Source organism: Heptranchias perlo, unplaced genomic scaffold (assembly GCF_035084215.1).
Source record: "Heptranchias perlo isolate sHepPer1 unplaced genomic scaffold, sHepPer1.hap1 HAP1_SCAFFOLD_180, whole genome shotgun sequence".
Lineage (NCBI taxonomy): Eukaryota > Metazoa > Chordata > Chondrichthyes > Hexanchiformes > Hexanchidae > Heptranchias > Heptranchias perlo.
Window position 1 is genome coordinate 502245 of NW_027139077.1, and position 13205 is coordinate 515449.

Genomic DNA, 13205 nt, shown 5'->3' on the forward strand with positions numbered 1-13205 from the left:
CAAGGGGGAAATAGAACAAGGGGGGAATCAGAACAAGAGGGGAATCAGAACAAGAGGGGAATCAGAACAAGGGGGTAATCAGAACAAGAGGGGGAATCAGAACAAGGGGGGAATCAGAACAAGAGCGAATCAGAACAAGAGGGGAATTAGAACAAGGGGGTGGAATCAGAACAAGAGGGGGGATCAGAACAAGGGGGGAATCAGAACAAGGGGGTGAATCAGAACAAGAGGGGAATCAGAACAAGAGGGTGAATCAGAACAAGAGGGTGAATCAGAACAAGGGGGGAATCAGAACAAGAGGGGAATCAGAACAAGGGGGGAATCAGAACAAGGGGGGAATCAGAACAAGGGGGGAATCAGAACAAGAGCGAATCAGAACAAGAGGGGAATCAGAACAAGGGGGGAATCAGAACAAGAGCGAATCAGAACAAGAGGGGAATCAGAACAAGGTGGGGAATCGGAACAAGGGGGGGAATCAGAACAAGAGGGGAATCAGAACAAGAGGGGAATCAGAACAAGAGGGGAATCAGAACAAGGGGTTAATCAGAACAAGAGGGGGAATCAGAACAAGGGGGGAATCAGAACAAGAGGGGAATCAGAACAAGAGCGAATCAGAGCAAGAGCGAATCAGAACAAGGGGGGAATCAGAACAAGGGGGAATCAGAACAAGAGGGAATCAGAACAAGAGGGGAATCAGAACAAGGGGGGGAATCAGAACAAGAGGGGAATCAGAACAAGAGGGAATCAGAACAAGAGGGGAATCAGAACAAGAGGGGAATCAGAACAAGGGGGGGAATCAGAACAAGAGGGGAATCAGAACAAGAGGGGAATCAGAACAAGGGGTTAATCAGAACAAGAGGGGGAATCAGAACAAGGGGGGAATCAGAACAAGAGGGGAATCAGAACAAGGGGGGAATCAGAACAAGGGGTTAATCAGAACAAGGGGGGAATCAGAACAAGAGGGGAATCAGAACAAGAGGGGAATCAGAACAAGGGGGGAATCGGAACAAGGGGGAATCAGAACAAGGGGGGAATCAGAACAAGAGGGGAATCAGAACAAGGGGGGGAATCAGAACAAGAGGGGGAATCAGAACAAGGGGGGGAATCAGAACAAGGGGGGAATCAGAACAAGAGCGAATCAGAACAAGAGCGAATCAGAACAAGGGGGGAATCAGAACAAGGGGGAATCAGAACAAGGGGGGAATCAGAACAAGGGGGAATCAGAACAAGAGGGAATCAGAACAAGGGGGGGAATCAGAACAAGAGGGAATCAGAACAAGAGGGGAATCAGAACAAGAGCGAATCAGAACAAGGGGGGAATCAGAACAAGAGGGGAATCAGAACAAGAGCGAATCAGAACAAGAGCGAATCAGAACAAGGGGGGAATCAGAACAAGGGGGAATCAGAACAAGGGGGGAATCAGAACAAGGGGGAATCAGAACAAGAGGGAATCAGAACAAGGGGGAATCAGAACAAGAGGGGAATCAGAACAAGGGGGGGAATCAGAACAAGAGGGGAATCAGAACAAGAGGGGAATCAGAACAAGGGGGGGAATCAGAACAAGAGGGAATCAGAACAAGAGGGGAATCAGAACAAGAGGGGAATCAGAACAAGGGGGGGAATCAGAACAAGGGGGGGAATCTGAACAAGGGGGTACAATGGGGTTGCCAATCCTCTCGGATTATTCTGTACTCTCCAGGAATTAAAGATCAGTCTCCAGCAACACCCTGATGGGGCTTTAATAAAATTGTTTCTTTTTTTCATTTTCTTGGAACATTTTCATTTCTTGGTTATAAAAATATTGTTGATTGGAAAAGGCTGTTTGACTGACAGTCAAGCATCATCCAATCAGATAATGATGAGTCTGCTCGCTTTCAGATTGGCTGGGAAGGCGGGGCAACGGGACGATGGGCGTGCCGGGTGACCAATGGCGACAGTGTGGGGGCGGGGCACCATGAGATTGGACATTTGGGGCGACCAATGGCGGGAGTGTGAGGGACAGGCAACTGTGAGGATGGACATATCTGGCGACCAATGGTGGGAGTGTGGGGCGGGGCACCATGAGATTGGACATTTGGGGCGACCAATGGCGGGAGTGTGGGGGCGGGGCACCATGAGATTGGACATTAGGGGCGACCAATGGCGGGAGTGTGGGGGACGGGCACCGCGAGGATGGACATGTCTGGCGATCAATGGCGAGAGTGTGGGGGACGGGCACCGCGAGGATGGACATGTCTGGCGATCAATGGCGGGAGTGTGGGGGCGGGGGCAATGCGAGGATGGACATGTTGGGTGACCAATGGCAAGTGTGTTGGTGGGTCAATGCGATGATGGATGTGTCGGCTGACCAATGGTGGGAGTGCGTGGGCGGGGCCGTTGGCGGCGAGGGATCATGTGATGAAACCTCCAGGAATACGTCCGACCAGAGTTGGCAACACTCGGGCACAATCTTAAAATGAGAGCTCGGCCGATCAGGGGTGAAATCAGGAAACATTTCTTCACACAAAGGGGAGTGGAAATCTGGAACTCTCTCCCCCAAAAGGCTGGGGGTGTTGGGGGTCAATTGGAGCTTTCAAGACTGAGATCTATAGATTTTTGTTACGTTTTGCATTTATTTGTTGTTGTAAGTTTGAATTTTCCGACTCTGGTCCCCTCACACCAACGGGAATTGGAAATATACTGGAAAAGGAAAAATTTACAGGACTATGGGGAAAGAGCAGGGGAGTGGGATTAATTGGATAGCTCTTTCAAAGGGCCAGCACAGGCACGATGGGCTGAATGGCCTCCTTCTGTGCTGTGTGATTCTCTGAACAGCTACACCGCCCTTGATTAATTCCGTGTCTCTGAGAATCTCTGCTTTGCCGGGTTATTAAAGAGACGGGTCCTGCAGCAAGCTCACCCTCCGGGCTGCTGTCAATCATTGAATGTTCCTAATAACAGGATCCCCACTCAATGCCTGTTTCAGCAAGGCCAATGTTTCAGCTCCTCACCTGGAACTGGACCAATGACCACTCGGGTTCAATTCCCCAACACGGTTTGATTATAAATCAATCATTTCTTAAACATCAGAAGTGGGGAACTGTTCTCCACGGGTGAAGGTGATGTTCCAGGAAGGGAAACTGGGCGTCTGTCCATCAATCAGATCCTTATTTCCATTTACAAGAGCACTCTGCTCGACTCTGGGTCTCCTTCTCTCTTCCTATTGATTGGTGTTTAAATGAGAATTGGATTTCAGCTTTTAATCATCAAATGAACCTTCCCTCTCCCACATGCTGAGGAGGCAATAATCTGCTCCAAGATCAATGGGAAATGGATGACCTTCTCTCTCCTCCCACATTGCCCAGGATTTATATTCTGCAACAGTTGCCGACCGTACTGGTGGTGACGAACCTCACTGAGGTTTGGATCCGTTTATCGTACAGTGTCCGACCGAGGCTCAAATAGTCTTTTGTGTGTCAGCTGTGGCTCAGTGATTGCACACGGGCACTTTTCACACCTCAGGACATCCCAAAGCACCTCAGAGACAATGAAGCACTCCCTCAGTACTGACCCTCCGACAGTGCAGCACTCCCTCAGTACTGACCCTCCGACAGTGCAGCACTCCCTCAGTACTGACCCTCCGACAGTGCAGCACTCCCTCAGTACTGACCCTCCGACAGTGCAGCACTCCCTCAGTACTGACCCTCCGACAGTGCAGCACTCCCTCAGTACTGACCCTCCGACGGTGCAGCACTCCCTCAGTACTGACCCTCCGACAGTGCAGCACTCCCTCAGTACTGACCCTCCGACAGTGCAGCACTCCCTCAGTACTGACCCTCCGACAGTGCAGCACTCCCTCAGTACTGAACCTCCGACTGTGCAGCACTCCCTCAGTACTGACCCTCTGACAGTGCAGCACTCCCTCAGTACTGACCCTCCGACAGTGCAGCACTCCCTCAGTACTGCCCCTCCGACAGTGCAGCACTCCCTCAGTACTGACCCTCCGACTGTGCAGCACTCCCTCAGTACTGACCCTCCGACTGTGCAGCACTCCCTCAGTACTGACCCTCTGACAGTGCAGCACTCCCTCAGTACTGACCCTCCGACAGTGCAGCACTCCCTCAGTACTGCCCCTCCGACAGTGCAGCACTCCCTCAGTACTGACCCTCCGACAGTGCAGCACTCCCTCACTACTGACCCTCCGACAGTGCAGCACTCCCTCAGTACTGACCCTCCGACAATGCAGCACTCCCTCAGTACTGACCCTCCGACAGTGCAGCTCTCCCTCAGTACTGACCCTCCGACAGTGCAGCTCTCCCTCAGTACTGACCCTCCGACAGTGCAGCACTCCCTCAGTACTGACCCTCCGACAGTGCAGCACTCCCTCAGTACTGACCCTCCGACAGTGCAGCTCTCCCTCAGTACTGACCCTCTGACAGTGCAGCTCTCCCTCAGTACTGACCCTCCGACAGTGTAGCGCTCCCTCAGTACTGACCCTCCCTCAGTACTGCACTGGGAGTGTCAGCCTGGATTATGTGCTCAAGTTTCTGGAGTGGGACTTGAACCCACGACTTTCTGACTCAGAGGCGAGAGTGCTGCCCACTGAGACACGACTGACACACTTTAGGATGAATGTCAAGGCCACGGAGAGGGTGCAGGAGAGAGTCACTGAGCTGCTCCTGGAAATGAGAGGTTTTAAATCATGAGGAGAGACCAGAGACCCTGGGCCTCTTTTCATTGGAACAGAGAAGGTTCATTCGGCCATTCGGCCCAACTGGTCTATACTGGTGTTTATTCTCCACACGAGCCTCCTCCCTCCCCTCTTCATCTCACCCTATCAGCATATCCTTCGATTCCTTTCTCTCTCGTGTTTATCGAGCTTCACTTTAAAGGAGCAAAAAAACTGCAGCTGTTGGAAATCTGAAGCAGAAACAGACGATGGGACTGAGTGTTCCCCAGTGCAAGACCACAAATATGGGAAATACTGTAAAAACACTGTCAAACTGCACGACATGAAACAGGCTCCTTCCTCAGGTGAACAAACGTTCACCTGAGGAAGGAGGAAGCCTCCGAAAGCTTGTGAATTTAAAATAAAATTGCTGGACTATAACTTGGTGTTGTAAAATTGTTTACAATTGTCAACCCCAGTCCATCACCGGCATCTCCACATCATGTGAGATATGAAACAGTTAACCCCAGGTCCCAGTCAAAGAGACTCCAGCCCATGGTCACTTTCAGAGACTCATTTACATCAAACAATGATCCCCTGGTGAAGACACATTAACATCGAGACAATGTCGAATCAAACTGAGCATCTGAGCCATGCTCAGTCTCGGACCCTAACCACGTCAAAGAGGCCATCCCCTATGGACAGGCCCTGCGAATACACAGGGTCTGCTCAGACGAGGAGGAACGCGATGGACACCTACAGACGCTGAAAGATGCCCGAGTAAGAACGGGATATGACGCTCGACTCATCGATCGACAGTTCCGACGGGCCACAGCAAAAAATCGCATAGACCTCCTCAGGAGACTAACACGGGACGCAACCAACAGAGTACCCTTTGTCGTCCAGTACTTCCCCGGAGCGGAGAAACTACGCCATGTTCTCCGCAGCCTTCAACATGTCATCAATGAGGACAAGCACCTCGCTATGGCCATCCCCACACCTCCACTACTCGCCTTTAAACAGCCACCCAACCTCAAACAGACCATCGTTCGCAGCAAATTACCTAGCTTTCAGGAGAACAGCGTCCACGACGCCACACAACCCTGCCACGGTAACCTCTGCAAGACATGCCAGATCATCGACACAGATACCACCATCACACGAGAGGACACCACCCACCAGGTGCATGGTTCATACTCCTGTGACTCGGCCAACGTTGTCTACCTCATACGTTGCAGGAAAGGATGCCCCAGAGCATGGTACATTGGCGAGACCATGCAGACGCTGCGACAACGGATGAACGGACACCGCGCAACAATCGCCAAACAGGAGGGTTCCCTCCCAGTCGGGGAACACTTCAGCAGTCATGGACATTCAGCCACCGACCTTCGGGTAAGCGCACTCGAAGGCGGCCTTCGAGACACACGACAACGCAAAATCGTCGAGCAGAAATTGATAGCCAAGTTCCGCACCCATGAGGACGGCCTCAACTGGGATCTTGGGTTCATGTCACGCTACACGTTACCCCACCAGCGAACAAATGTTATCTGTTTTTAATATAACGGGTCAGTTGCTGTCTTTTCTATGTTTCTACCTCTCTATCTCTGTTTTTTTTTGTTTGTTGTTTTTTTTGGTGATTTGTATATTCTGAGACCTTGCAGGTAACACCTGTCTGTCTGCACACTGATTGCCTTGGCAACGGGCAGTTGAAAAAACTGTCTGTAATCACCAAGCATTGTTCTGTGAATTATAAATGCGACTTCATTTCGAGGATTTCATTTTCACATCGTTCACCTGACGAAGGAGGAAGCCTCCGAAAGCTTGTGAATTTAAAATAAAATTGCTGGACTATAACTTGGTGTTGTAAAATTGTTTACAATCGGACAAGAACGGAAGGCCTTTCACACCGAAACAATGCTGTGAGCCGAGGGCCCATCACTGTGAGGAATCCCGCATTGTCCTGACACTGTGGAGGGAGTGGGGAGGAGATGAGGAGTTGTCTCTCGGCCTCACAGCTCTGCACCAACTAAGGAGTTTTGAATCACCGAGATGCCCCGATGAAGAGGTGTGAATGTGAAACAATCCAACAGATTGATCGCTGAAACCACGGACGAGGCCCAGGTGGGGGTTTGCGTGACTGGAACACTATAAGAAGGTACAAGAGCAGCACGTGGAGGCTGCAGTCAGGTGAAGACGGACGGAGACCAGTCACCTCCAGATCCAGGCCCACGATCAACATCAGTAACGACCGGCCACGTGGGTGATTGTAAGTTCCAGGCAAACCACTGAGGGGTTCGCACTGCGGAGGCTGCAGTCAAGGGAAGAAGGTCAGAAACCGGTCATTTCCAGGGCCAGGCCCACGATCAGCATCACTGACGACTGGACGCATGGGTGATTGTAAGTTTCAGTCAAATCATAGACGGGTTTGGACTGGGGTTTTGTTGGTTTAATAAACAAACAAGTTTGAGTTGATCTAAAGCCTGTTTGTCGCGAGCAATTTTGTTCTTGTAATTCCGAGGTCCAAGAACGGGTGTGAGGCGGAAGGGAAGGGAACACCTTCCAGCAGGCTGAGGAGATCGGATGGAGGGGTTTGAAATTACCAGGGGTTTTGATAAGGTAAATCGGGGAAGACCCGAGGGACGGGACGGTGGGGGGGCTGGAGATGAGTGAAGGAGAGAAACTTACCGGGATTAATATAAACAGGAGAATTGAGCAGATGGGCCTGCGATTCGACAATAAATTGTGTTTGTCCGTATTGATCTTCAGTTCCCACTGATCCATCACTGAATCCGATCGCTCTCTGTCCTGCTTTGTGCTCAGGAGAAGTGGAACTGGGTGGGATTTTTAAACCATCCTCTACCCTGTGGGGAACAAAAGGTTTTCTCATCTGGAGATTTGTGAATTTTGTACTTGTTTCCCCGAGTGATTGTCCAAATTAAACAGCTGCTCACACTGAGGGAACTGGAGAAATCCTGGAAAGGAGAAACTCGCAGGGATACGGGGAAAGAACGGGGGAGTGGGACTCATTGGAGAGATCTTTCAAAGAGCCGGCACAGGCACGATGGGCCGAATGGCCTCCTTCTGTGCTGTTTGATTCGACGTCGTTTATCCAGATCTTTAAAAATTTGTATCAGATCATCTCTCAGTCTGATTCTCTCCAGTGAAATAAATTATTCCTCATTTAAATCGTCTCCTCTCAATATTTTACATTCACAAATCAATTTTATGCTAAATAAAAGTTCAGAAAAATAAAATGTGGGCAATTCTCACCGGGTTTCTCCTTTAAAGAGCAGGAATGGAGATAAATGATGCGGGGATGAGGAGCTGCTGATGATCTGTCTGTGTCCCTCACTGGGAGTGAAGGAGCTGCATTATTCATCCAATGCCTGGCTCCTGCTGAGAGTCACATTCAACCTGATTCCGATCTTTCACAACGCACTGATAATACGACGGCAATAGAATGGTTCATTCAATATACTTTACATCATCAATAATCGGCCTGAGATTGTGCCCCAGGAATAAACAGAGAGGAAAGAATTCATCAGAACGGAAATACAACTCAGTAATCAGGTTACAATCATAGAATCACAGAATGATACAGCACAGGAGGAGGCCAATCGGCCCATCATGCCTGTGCTGGCTCTTTGAACGAGCGATCAATTAGTCCCACTCCCCCGCTCTTTCCCCGCAGCCCTGCAAATTTTTCCAATTCCCCTTTGAAAGTTATTATTGAATCTGCTTCTACCACCCTTTCAGGTGGGGGAGGGAGTGGGTGTTTAAGGTGGGGGAGAGAGTGGGTGTTTAAGGTGGGGGAGGGAGTGGGTGTTTAAGGTGGGGGTGGGAGTGGGTGTTTAAGGTGGGGGTGGGAGTGGGTGTTTAAGGTGGGGGAGGGAGTGGGTGTTTAAGGTGGGGGATGGAGTGGGTGTTTAAGGTGGGGGTGGGAGTGGGTGTTTAAGGTGGGGGAGGGAGGGGGTGTTTAAGGTGGGGGTGGGAGTGGGTTTTTAAGGTGGGGGAGGGAGTGGGTGTTTAAGGAGGAATGGGTATTTAAGGTGGGGGAGAGAGTGGGTGTTTAAGGTGGGGGAGGGAGTGGGTGTTTATGGTGGGGGAGAGAGTGGGTGTTTAAGGTGGGGGAGGGAGTGGGTGTTTATGGTGGGGGAGGGAGTGGGTGTTTAAGGTGGGGGAGGGAGTGGGTGTTTAAGGTGGGGGAGGGAGTGGGTGTTTAAGGTGGGGGATGGAGTGGGTGTTTAAGGTGGGGGAGGGAGTGGGTGTTTATGGTGGGGGTGGGAGTGGGTGTTTAAGGTGGGGGAGGGAGGGGGTGTTTAAGGTGGGGGTGGGAGTGGGTTTTTAAGGTGGGGGAGGGAGTGGGTGTTTAAGGAGGAATGGGTATTTAAGGTGGGGGAGAGAGTGGGTGTTTAAGGTGGGGGAGGGAGTGGGTGTTTATGGTGGGGGAGAGAGTGGGTGTTTAAGGTGGGGGAGGGAGTGGGTGTTTATGGTGGGGGAGAGAGTGGGTGTTTAAGGTGGGGGTGGGAGTGGGTGTTTATGGTGGGGGTGGGAGTGGGTATTTAAGGTGGGGGAGAGAGTGGGTGTTTAAGGTGGGGGAGGGAGTGGGTGTTTATGGTGGGGGTGGGAGTGGGTATTTAAGGTGGGGGAGAGAGTGGGTGTTTAAGGTGGGGGAGGGAGTGGGTGTTTATGGTGGGGGTGGGAGTGGTTATTTAAGGTGGGGGAGAGAGTGGGTGTTTAAGGTGGGGGTGGGAGTGGGTGTTTATGGTGGGGGTGGGAGTGGGTATTTAAGGTGGGGGAGAGAGTGGGTGTTTAAGGTGGGGGAGGGAGTGGGTGTTTAAGGTGGGGGAGGGAGTGGGTGTTTATGGTGGGGGTGGGAGTGGGTATTTAAGGTGGGGGAGGGAGTGGATGTTTAAGGTGGGGGAGGGAGTGGGTGTTTAAGGTGGGGGAGGGAGTGGGTGTTTAAGGTGGGGGAGGGAGCGGGTGTTTAAGGTGGGGGAGGGAGTGGGTGTTTAAGGTGGGGGAGGGAGTGGGTGTTTAAGGTGGGGGAGAGAGCGGGTGTTTAAGGTGGGGGAGGGAGTGGGTGTTTATGGTGGGGGAGGGAGTGGGTGTTTAAGGTGGGGGAGGGAGTGGGTGTTTAAGGTGGGGGAGGGAGTGGGTGTTTAAGGTGGGGGATGGAGTGGGTTTTTAAGGTGGGGGAGGGAGTGGGTTTTTAAGGTGGGGGTGGGAGTGGGTGTTTAAGGTGGGGGAGGGAGGGGGTGTTTAAGGTGGGGGAGGGAGTGGGTGTTTAAGGTGGGGGAGGGAGTGGGTGTTTAAGGTGGGGGATGGAGTGGGTTTTTAAGGTGGGGGAGGGAGTGGGTTTTTAAGGTGGGGGTGGGAGTGGGTGTTTAAGGTGGGGGATGGAGTGGGTTTTTAAGGTGGGGGAGGGAGTGGGTTTTTAAGGTGGGGGTGGGAGTGGGTGTTTAAGGTGGGGGAGGGAGGGGGTGTTTAAGGTGGGGGTGGGAGTGGGTTTTTAAGGTGGGGGAGGGAGTGGGTGTTTAAGGTGGGAGTGGGTATTTAAGGTGGGGGAGAGAGTGGGTGTTTAAGGTGGGGGAGGGAGTGGGTGTTTAAGGTGGGGGAGGGAGTGGGTGTTTATGGTGGGGGAGAGAGTGGGTGTTTAAGGTGGGGGAGGGAGTGGGTGTTTATGGTGGGGGAGAGAGTGGGTGTTTAAGGTGGGGGTGGGAGTGGGTGTTTATGGTGGGAGTGGGTATTTAAGGTGGGGGAGAGAGCGGGTGTTTAAGGTGGGGGAGGGAGTGGGTGTTTATGGTGGGGGAGAGAGTGGGTGTTTAAGGTGGGGGTGGGAGTGGGTGTTTATGGTGGGGGAGGGAGTGGGTGTTTAAGGTGGGGGAGGGAGTGGGTGTTTAAAGTGGGGGAGGGAGTGGGTGTTTAAGGTGGGGGATGGAGTGGGTGTTTAAGGTGGGGGAGGGAGTGGGTGTTTATGGTGGGGGTGGGAGTGGGTGTTTAAGGTGGGGGAGGGAGGGGGTGTTTAAGGTGGGGGTGGGAGTGGGTTTTTAAGGTGGGGGAGGGAGTGGGTGTTTAAGGAGGAATGGGTATTTAAGGTGGGGGAGAGAGTGGGTGTTTAAGGTGGGGGAGGGAGTGGGTGTTTATGGTGGGGGAGAGAGTGGGTGTTTAAGGTGGGGGAGGGAGTGGGTGTTTATGGTGGGGGAGAGAGTGGGTGTTTAAGGTGGGGGTGGGAGTGGGTGTTTATGGTGGGGGTGGGAGTGGGTATTTAAGGTGGGGGAGAGAGTGGGTGTTTAAGGTGGGGGAGGGAGTGGGTGTTTATGGTGGGGGTGGGAGTGGGTATTTAAGGTGGGGGAGAGAGTGGGTGTTTAAGGTGGGGGAGGGAGTGGGTGTTTATGGTGGGGGTGGGAGTGGGTATTTAAGGTGGGGGAGAGAGTGGGTGTTTAAGGTGGGGGTGGGAGTGGGTGTTTATGGTGGGGGTGGGAGTGGGTATTTAAGGTGGGGGAGAGAGTGGGTGTTTAAGGTGGGGGAGGGAGTGGGTGTTTAAGGTGGGGGAGGGAGTGGGTGTTTATGGTGGGGGTGGGAGTGGGTATTTAAGGTGGGGGAGGGAGTGGATGTTTAAGGTGGGGGAGGGAGTGGGTGTTTAAGGTGGGGGAGGGAGTGGGTGTTTAAGGTGGGGGAGGGAGCGGGTGTTTAAGGTGGGGGAGGGAGTGGGTGTTTAAGGTGGGGGAGGGAGTGGGTGTTTAAGGTGGGGGAGAGAGCGGGTGTTTAAGGTGGGGGAGGGAGTGGGTGTTTATGGTGGGGGAGGGAGTGGGTGTTTAAGGTGGGGGAGGGAGTGGGTGTTTAAGGTGGGGGAGGGAGTGGGTGTTTAAGGTGGGGGATGGAGTGGGTTTTTAAGGTGGGGGAGGGAGTGGGTTTTTAAGGTGGGGGTGGGAGTGGGTGTTTAAGGTGGGGGAGGGAGGGGGTGTTTAAGGTGGGGGAGGGAGTGGGTGTTTAAGGTGGGGGAGGGAGTGGGTGTTTAAGGTGGGGGTTGGAGTGGGTTTTTAAGGTGGGGGGAGGGAGTGGGTTTTTAAGGTGGGGGTGGGAGTGGGTGTTTAAGGTGGGGGATGGAGTGGGTTTTTAAGGTGGGGGAGGGAGTGGGTTTTTAAGGTGGGGGTGGGAGTGGGTGTTTAAGGTGGGGGAGGGAGGGGGTGTTTAAGGTGGGGGTGGGAGTGGGTTTTTAAGGTGGGGGAGGGAGTGGGTGTTTAAGGTGGGAGTGGGTATTTAAGGTGGGGGAGAGAGTGGGTGTTTAAGGTGGGGGAGGGAGTGGGTGTTTAAGGTGGGGGAGGGAGTGGGTGTTTATGGTGGGGGAGAGAGTGGGTGTTTAAGGTGGGGGAGGGAGTGGGTGTTTATGGTGGGAGTGGGTATTTAAGGTGGGGGAGAGAGCGGGTGTTTAAGGTGGGGGAGGGAGTGTGTGTTTAAGGTGGGGGAGGGAGTGGGTGTTTATGGTGGGAGTGGGTATTTAAGGTGGGGTGAGAGAGCGGGTGTTTAAGGTGGGGGAGGGAGTGTGTGTTTAAGGTGGGGGAGGGAGTGGGTGTTTAAGGTGGGGGAGGGAGTGGGTGTTTAAGGTGGGGGAGGGAGTGGGTGTTTAAGGTGGGGGAGGGAGTGGGTGTTTAAGGTGGGGGAGGGAGTGGGTGTTTAAGGTGGGTGGGAGTGGGTGTTTAAGGTGGGAGTGGGTGTTTAAGGTGGGTGGGGTGCCGATCTCACTGCTTTGTCCTGGGGAAGTGATATACTCATCCTGTGAACACCTGTAAACTCACTCCTTTTGAGCTGGGAACCTCCTTTTGGGCTTTGACTGATGACTGAGTCCTGGGAAACATTACCTAACCTCACTCAACATTCCCCACAGGCATTAATTTTACTTCCTAACGAATCACATTCAGATCCTCCTGTGGGAGTTTGTCCTCGAGCTAAGTTTTGAGAAAGAGAATCCATGAACGGTGATAAACGGTGAATGTTGGAACCAAACCCCCATTGTGTGGAGATTGGGTGAATCTTATCCTCGAGCTGATTGCGAGCCGATCTCTTTCTGTGAGGCAGGGCCGTGGTTCTTGATATAAAATACCTGCAGCTTGTGATCACAACACAAATATGTGAGACCGCACTCTGTCAACTCATCACTGGGAAGCCTTTTAAATGGAAGGGGAGATGGTCCTTCTCACTGTTTGAGACACTGACGAGATATACGGCAGGTGATTGTTGGGGCAGCTCAGAAACATCCCAGACTTGTACAAAACGGTGTTACCGGGGCAGACATCTCACTACAGACATTTCATGGGAAACTGGGGGTGATTTGTCCTGTGATCTCGGCCTCACTTCACTTGTCCAGGGTTAAAGGGTTAAATTATGAGGACAGGTTGCACAGACTCGGCTTGTATTCCCTCGAGTTTAGAAGATTAAATGTTGATCTAATCGAGGTGTTTAAAATGTTAAAAGGATTCGATAGGGTAGATAGAGAGTAATTATATCCTCTGGTGGGAGAGTCCAGAACAAGGGGGAATAATCTTAAAATTCGAGC